The sequence below is a fragment of the Hibiscus syriacus genome, unplaced genomic scaffold, assembly GCF_006381635.1.
Source record: "Hibiscus syriacus cultivar Baekdansim isolate YM2019G1 unplaced genomic scaffold, ASM638163v2 tig00001860_pilon, whole genome shotgun sequence".
In the NCBI taxonomy this organism is placed as follows: domain Eukaryota; kingdom Viridiplantae; phylum Streptophyta; class Magnoliopsida; order Malvales; family Malvaceae; genus Hibiscus; species Hibiscus syriacus.
In genome coordinates this window covers 1-8,692 of record NW_024061895.1, presented here as the reverse complement: position 1 = coordinate 8,692, position 8,692 = coordinate 1, and the positions used below count along the sequence as shown (strand labels likewise).

At 30.4% G+C, this 8,692-nt stretch overlaps 1 pseudogene; it reads left to right on the top strand.

Moving 5' to 3' along the window:
- The first annotated feature begins 4,136 nt into the window (after positions 1-4,136).
- LOC120136692 lies at positions 4,137-7,684 on the top strand (annotated as a pseudogene).
- The last annotated feature ends 1,008 nt before the right edge of the window (positions 7,685-8,692 follow it).

The following is an 8,692-nucleotide window of genomic DNA, read 5'->3' as shown; positions in this document are numbered from 1 at the left end:
AATAACATTTTAATGACGAGGTACCAAAATAGAAATAAAATATAACGTTATATACAAATTTACTAAAAAAAACAAGCAACTAAACAAAAACACAATATTAAGTGAGGTATAGAATAGTTAAACTTCACTAATATAAGACACTAAGGTAATATTAATATTAGAATAAAATAATAATCATATTTAAAAATATAATAATATTATTTATAATGATATATATATGATAAAAATATAATATTAACTATAATAATATAAATAAATATTCAATGTCATATTAAATACTAAAATAAAATAAACAAAAGTTAAATAAAGTTTCAATTAAAGAAAAGCACAAAACATTCAAATTAATTCCACAAATATAATTCTTAAATGATCCACACACTACCATTCTTTATTTCGTTGTCAATCAAAAATAGTTAGATCATTCTCCATAATATTGCATCTTCATCTACTCCATAATATGACATATTTGTGGGGTTAGATGATGAACCTTGGCCTTTAGCTTTCTTGTGTGCTCCTCTCTCTGTTTCAAGAACTATATGATCTCCAATTCTAATAAGCTCTTCATTTTTATTGATTATTTTTGCATCCAACTTTCACCACTTACAATTTCATTCTCATTTTTACAAATTGATCTTTAACTTTCGTTGAAAGTTTTAAATGTTTTTTTTTATGCATGATGACATATATTCATGTAAAAGGAGGCTAGATTGGAATATCTAGCTTGAACTGTTGCTAGATTATCTCCTTCAATATTTTCATTGTTCTTTTGTAATTCGACATAAAAATCTAACAAACTCTAACTTCATACAATAACAATACATGATATCATGAGTGATATATTTAACCACAAGATACCATAAGTTTTCATTCTCACCATGCTCTAACCAATAGAACATAGGTCCATTATTCGGTGTAATACGTTTGACCAAATAATAACCCTCAAATGAAATTTTTTGCACAAAGTAGCAAAACAATTTATTGTATATACTTGTGTTGCATGGGTTTTTAAAGTTGTCACACGTCATCACAATATGATTGTTCATCCATTGTTTTGCAATTTTGATGAACTTCCACCGACCTTAAAGATTTAAGTTCTTTATGATAATACTTAACAAATCGATACAACATTACCTTTTTGTCCAACAACGTTTTAAGCGTTCTATTCATTGACTCACAACGTTGAGTAGTCCTTATTGCTACATTTCAAAATATATTATAATAATCATTTAATATAATAATTAAAATTTATATATAATGCATTCTAATTTAATTAAAATGTTTTAATATATATAAAGTTACTTGCAAAAAAGTATCCTCGCATGTATGTTTATGTCCATTTCTCTTTGACTTCATACAATTCTTTTACCCACCTTCTATCTTCAAAATTATGTTTGCAAACTAATTATGTCTAAGCCCTTTCAAAATATGTCGGTGTTCTACACTTATCAATGCACTTCATAAATCCATCGTGAAATTATTTATTATAATTTTTTTCACATTCCTCATGAGATACCATAAACATAGCTATGTTTTTCCTCTGGGAGTACTTGACTAATAGCATTTTTCATTGCTTTATCTCCATCATTAATAACATTTAGTGGTTTATAACTCTCTCTCGCTGCAATTAATTGTTGTAACACCCACACATATGTGTCCTCTTTTTCATTAATTACCAATGCACATCCAAATGGCATCGTGTTTCGATGATGATTGACGCCAACTAAAACTACAAAGGGCTTGTTGTATGCGTTGCATTTGTAAGTTGTATCAAATGCAAATACTTTTTCAAATTCCTTATAATTTGTACGTGATATATCATTACACCAAAATAACTTCTTTAGGTTTCCATGTTCATCTCTAGTATGGCTCACAAAGAAAAAATGATCAGATTCTTGCTTTTCATATAGATATGGCATCACCGTTTCAGCGTCACCATCTTACACTTCTTCTCATTTTATTCTGTGCACATATTTATACAAATCTTTTTGTATGAATCCAACATTTTCAAGAGAACTTGCTTCATTCACAAATTTATGTATTATTCTATTCGGAGCAATTCTAAAATTATGCATGCTTTTAATTTTAATTTTACTTGGATCACTGATTTTTCGAAAAGACCTAAAAATAATTAAACATTTAATACATATAAGTTAATACATTTAAGAGTAACAAATTACATATTGATCATTTACTTACCTGATATAAGGAACTTGTGCTGGCTTTACCATTTCATGATTGTGTTTTGCATTAAATTTTTGAACCTTCCAAAATTGATTTCGTTTGTGAAATTTGAATTGAAAAAATGCTCGACATTGAACTCTGCATAATGATTTTGGTTCACGTTTTCTATTAGGCAAGTTATTCCATTTTTTCTGTCTATAACCCTCTTTACGACACATAAATGTCTTTGATGTTATGTGACTATCACTTCGACTATTTACTGTTATACCCATCTAAACTCCAAAAAAAAAACCTATAACTTTTGTATAGGTATAATAAAACTCAATTCAATCTTCTAAAGACATCCCTTGAGCATATTCATGTTATTCTCATTGTAATTTTTTAGTTATTTCTCAATCTTATCTCATAAATTCCCATTAATGAAGAAGTCAATGATTTTGTCATCATCTACATTATATTCAAATTGTTCTTCTTTAGTATAAACTTAACTATCTAAGGCATCATTGTAACAATCTTCATTGAGATGATCAATTTTCAACTCCTTATTCTCTATAATTTTTTCTTGATCACCCATAATAATCCTACGATTTAAGAAAAATAAATACATTAAAATATCATTATAATAATTTGTACATGATTTCTATAATTAATTTATACAATTACATTTATTAACATCAAATCAAAATATTATAGAAGTGAACAATATCAAACATGGACATGCATTACACATATCTCTAACAAAATACGAGTCAAAGTTGAAATCGCAATGAATAAGCTCTCGGGCAATCAACAGTGGTACTAAAAGCTAAACGAATACATGAGAAAATTAAATATAATGTATAATCAATTTTAATGTTTGATATCTAAAAATAAAATTGACATATTAATAAATTAAATAGATATATACAAAATAATTCGAATCAATATATATATATATATATGAAAGATAAATTTATTGTTTTAAACAGATTATTTGATCATAATAATAAAAAATATTTAATTTTTAATAATACTAATAACTTAAATTCAATTTTACATTGTAACTACTACATAATATTAACTGATCAAAAAAGATATAATCTCATTTTTAAAATCATATTTTGTTAGAATAATATTACATTCTTTGTTCTAAAGATATTCTTAAAGTTTTATATACATATATAATTTTTTTTTTAATTTCATACTCTTATAATCAACAAAACCTGATTAATCATAAGTAGAGTGTGAAATCTAAAAAAAGTAATATATATATATATATCAACAAAATCAGATTAATTATACATAGAGTTAGGATTTTTTTAAAGAAAAACAAAAAGATAGGTGTTAATTCTAAGAAAAAATATGATTATTTTTTTAATAAAATTACTTTAAAGTCAAATTTCATAAATTTAAATGTATTTTCTTAAAGAAATAAAAATCATCATTTACTAAAAATGATTAACTAAGTTGGTACTTAGCATACAAATATATTCATGTGACAAAATATCTATAACATCAATTACATTCATTAATAAAAATTACTTCTAATGATCATCAAAATACTATTTTTTGGATTTTGAGATAAATTAATATTATTTCTTTCTTCTAAAATTATACAGTTATTTTAGATAAAAAGAATCAAAACTAATGACATTACCTTGTCAGACTTTTGATCAGGAACAATATACTAAAATGGTCTTCAATCCTGGTGTAGGTTCATCGACAGTGACAATGGTGAAAAGACTACAAAAATAAAAGCTAAATTTACAACATAAAAAAATAATAGCTGACATTATAATAATTAATATGAATTTACAACATAAATGCCTTATAAAAAACTTGTAAAGATGCATTTGAAGAAATTAGACCCAATTTTACAAATTTATTTCTATCACTCACTGGCCTTTTATATTTCACATCGAAAACTCGATCAAGATGGAAATCAGTTACTAAGTATTTGATGTTTAGTTTGGGATATGGCAAACGGCGTTAAGCTTGGCGAGAAAACGAACGTCGTCGGGGTTGGCAAGAAGACAAACAACGTCGTGGTTGGCAAGAAGACGAACGACGTTGGAGTTGACGAAAAGATGAACGTCGTCGGGGTTAACGAGAAAACAATGGTTGACGAGAAGACGAACGATATTGAAGTTGACAAGAAGACGAACGACGTCAACAATTAATCAGAAAGCAAAATTGGTTGAAAAACAAAAAGAGATGCGTCAATATTTTTTGAAAATATAAAAAATCCTTGAAGAATTATTAATTTATATAATTATTATTAAATTAAATTAATAATTAAAATTTTATCTAAAAACTACTTTTATAGTTAAATAATATTTAAATTTCAAAATGCGCCGGCAACGTGACAGTTAAAATCTTACTATTGTTGAGATTTTATTTCAAAAGGGGTTAATTACAATTTAAATCCCTCAAAATTTTAAAACATATAAATAAATAGTAGTGCATAACGTTATCTAGGGTTAGTGGGCATCGATAAATGGTAATTATTGTAGGATTTTCCCTCTGCCAGACTCTGTCCTAGATGCAAAAAGCTCACATTCAACCCTTGCTTTTTCTGCCACGTGTCGGAAAATCATTTCCCCGAAGTCAGCTTCCTCTGTTCTTCCTCCGAGAACCAGGCCATAATCCTTTGCCACCATTTCTGTTAATGTAAATACCGGTGAAGAAACACTTGTTTCTCTCACTCTGGAAATTACTATTCAACTTCTTTTATTCCTCGTGCAAACTTCAAAAGCTTTGCAACCCTTTTTGTTCACCACCCACTACTCCACCATGTTCAAACTCCTCAACAAGAGAATCAACTATCAAGCGCCTCTGTTCCCGCCGCCGGTCCAAGCCTGTCATCAAAAGACTTGGTAAAACAAGCTCCAAGGCTCGTAGCGATAATGGTTCTTCGAAAGTTCACCAAGATGGCCTAGTGGGTGGTCTCAACTCGTCGAGGCCCATACGTATAGCCACTTTTAGAGTACGTTTGGTTCATAGGACGTAAGATTACAAGTGGGAATGTAAGATTACCAAGGAATAAGATTATTGGAAAGTTATATTTTGTGTTTGGTTGGCTTAGTAGGAATGTAAGATTATCGTGTTTGGTTAAAGGAATAAAAGATTATTGGAATATATATTTGACCAAATTATCTTTATTATATATTTGTATAATATTACAAGTTGAAAAATATTTATATTTTTTCTTTAAAAAATTTAAATTCATAATATTTATATAATTTTTTTACAAAATTAAAAATATAAAAAAAGTTTAATGAAATGATAAAATTTTATTTTAATCCCTGAACTTTATATAAAATTTTAATTATAGACTTTTTTTAAATCTAGAATAATTTAAAGATAAATTTATAATTTAACTTTCATATAATTTTTATCATTCGATGATAGAAGAATAATATTTTTTAAAAAAATAATAATTTAAAGGTATTTTAATCCAAAACGCCGATAATCCAATAATACTTAAGGAAATAGAGATAATGACATTCTCAAAAATATATCCCAAAAATCCACTATTATAATCTTTCATTGCCAAAAATAAAATTTTCGACCTAATTAAACGGGAGAATAGAATTAATCCCATATTCTCCCATCTAAACACCCTCATTGCTTCCCTGTTTTCCATAGCTCCTGCAATGCCCGAAGCAGTTAATTCCTCGATTTTCGACAACGAAAATGGTGGTTTCGCAGGTGGTAGGCGCTCAAAGTCTACGAATGATGGGCCAAAAAGCATACTGAAGCAATCTCCCCTGCATCCGAATTCGATGAACGACAAGGAGAACCAGAAAAAAAGTATGCGAAATCCAGGCTAAGGGTATCGATCGATTTACCCCATAACGAGATATCTTTGTTGCGGAATCGACAACTGAGATTTGCAGAAGAACGTGAAAAGAATTGTTCTTCAAGTAGAACTTGGAAAGGCAAAGCTCCGTTGAGAAACACAGCGAGTTTTTCAGAAAATGTGGGGAATGGGGTTGATGATTTCCAGAGTTATAGAAGAAGAAAGACGGTGCTGAGGGAATTGGATGCTGATATATTAGCTCTGCAAGATGTGAAAGCAGAGGAAGTGAAAGCAATGAAGCCTTTATCTGATTTAGCTGCTGCTTTGGGGATGAACTATGTGTTTGCCGAGAGCTGGGCGCCGGAATATGGCAACGCCGTGCTTTCCAAGTGGCCGATTAAGCGGTGGAGAGTGCAGAACATTTTTGATTATACAGATTTCAGGTCAGTTTTATCTTTTCTTCATTATGATTCTTAATGATTCCAAAAGCGGTTCCATACAAGAAATCTACCAATTTGTTTTGTAATTGCAATCTTCTTCTCATATGAGATAACTTCCAGGAAATTTTATCATTCGAAGTAACATTGAATCTTACCTGCGTGTGGTAAATCTGGGAAAATGACCAAATTATGACAAAGATCAGTAGTTAAACTATAGCTGTTAGTATTACTTAAAATGGGGAAGATTTAGTGTTATTATACGCTGTTGAGCTTTATTTTTTGTTTGTTTCAATGGGAAACAAAATCATGGTTTGGAAGTATATCAGGTGAAGTTTGGTAACATAATTGTTGTCAATAAATCATTGACATACTCAAAAGGACTAATGCAAAACAACTGAAATAGACTCTTAAATTTATGTAATGTACTTCTTTCTTTGTTATCTATGACCTATTAACAAAGCTTGGGAATTCCTTTTCTGAACGAGTCCAAAGAGATCAAAAGCTTCCGAACTCGATCTTATGCTGACAGGCTTGGGGTTTTCGATGACAGGAATGTCCTAAAGGCAACTATCGATGTACCCGAGACCGGGGAAGTCAATTTCCATTGCGCATACCTTGATAATCTTGATGAGAACTGGTGCATGAAGCAGATAAATGTGATAATTCAATCGAATGATGATCCACATATTTTAGATGGAGCTCTCAATTCCTGGGAAGAAGCAGATTACTCCAACGAAAGGTGGACGGATATTGTAAAGGTATATATATTATATGGGGACATTTTCCTGAACATTATCTATCAGGATTTTGAAGTAACATCTTTCAAATGGACTTGTCTTTTTTGCAGTACCATGAGGAGAAGGGGAAACCGATACCAAAGGCTGAAGTGATGAAGTTTCTGAAGAACAAACAATATACTGATGCTAAGGACTTTGTAGGGCAAAGTGAGCCTGTGGTAGTGATTGCCAAAGACCAATGTATGAAACCATTCTCTTTGAACTCTTCCCTTTAACATAGCATGACACGATTCGATTCGATACAGGTGTACCGGGAACGTGCAAGTACGGTACTCGGGTCGATTACATACTGGCATCACCGAATTCACCGTATAAGTTTGCTCCGGGGTCGTATTTGGTCCTGTCATCGAAAGGGACTTCAGATCATCACATAGTAAAAGTCGAAATTATAAAAGTAAACTAAAATGTCGAAGAAAACGTCGATAGAAAGCGACAAAAACAGAAACAGAAAGTTGTAAAGATTACAAACAGTTCTCCATCGAAATGTACGCGGAAAACACATACTACATGAGACGACATTGACTTTCAAGTTTTTCTTTTACCTTTTGTTATTAAATCTAGGGAGCAGATGATTTTGAATCTGGATCCTACTGTGCTTTGCATTTCCTTAACAGCTTAAAATAGAAACTAAAGTTGACATCTGGTATGAAATTTATTTGGAAAGTTATTGTTTGTGAACATAAATCAACTTAATACACTTATGTTCATTCGATTATTAAATAGACATAAAAATTTTGTTAATACCCATTTATTTATTTTAATAAATGAACGTTGTACATACGATTCACAAACAATTCATCGTACATTCGGTTCATTTACACCCGTAACTGTTGTAACTCTCGAAGCACATTGATGAAGCAAAATAAGTATCACCATTGATTAAGAGTAGAAAGTATGTGCAGAACGAGCATGACCCGTTTTGCAAGCTCGCACTAGCATGAGCTGCATCAGTTCTGCAGCATACTTTGCGTTAAACATCATGTGATTTGCTTGTTCAAATATGCCAACTTTTGGAGTCATGGCCCTCACACCATTTTAAGTACCATATTACAATCATTAAACCATACTTTCAACACAAACATCACTAATTCATAATTCCCGACCTCTTAAACTCAAATTCAGCCTCCTTTTATCTGAAATCCATCCCGAACCTGACCATCAATGGCCACGGTGTCCAGGAAAGAAAGAAACCATGTGGACGGTGGGAGGGCCATGACTTCAATTTTTTATGATGTGATTATTTTAAAGGATTAATCAAATTAAATCATACTGCAGTTTTTTTTTATTTAATACTCCATATATTATCTCTTGGAGTATAGCCTAGTTCTCATTTTATCTTGCGTATATTAAGTTAAAAGTTATGGATGCAGGGGACCTTGCCCTCCAACATTTTGGTTTTTGCTATATAATAGGTCAGTGCAACTTTTAAATTTTAGTAAATTAAGTCATGGTCCTTCTCATTATTTATACTAAGTTATGGATGTAAAGGGCCT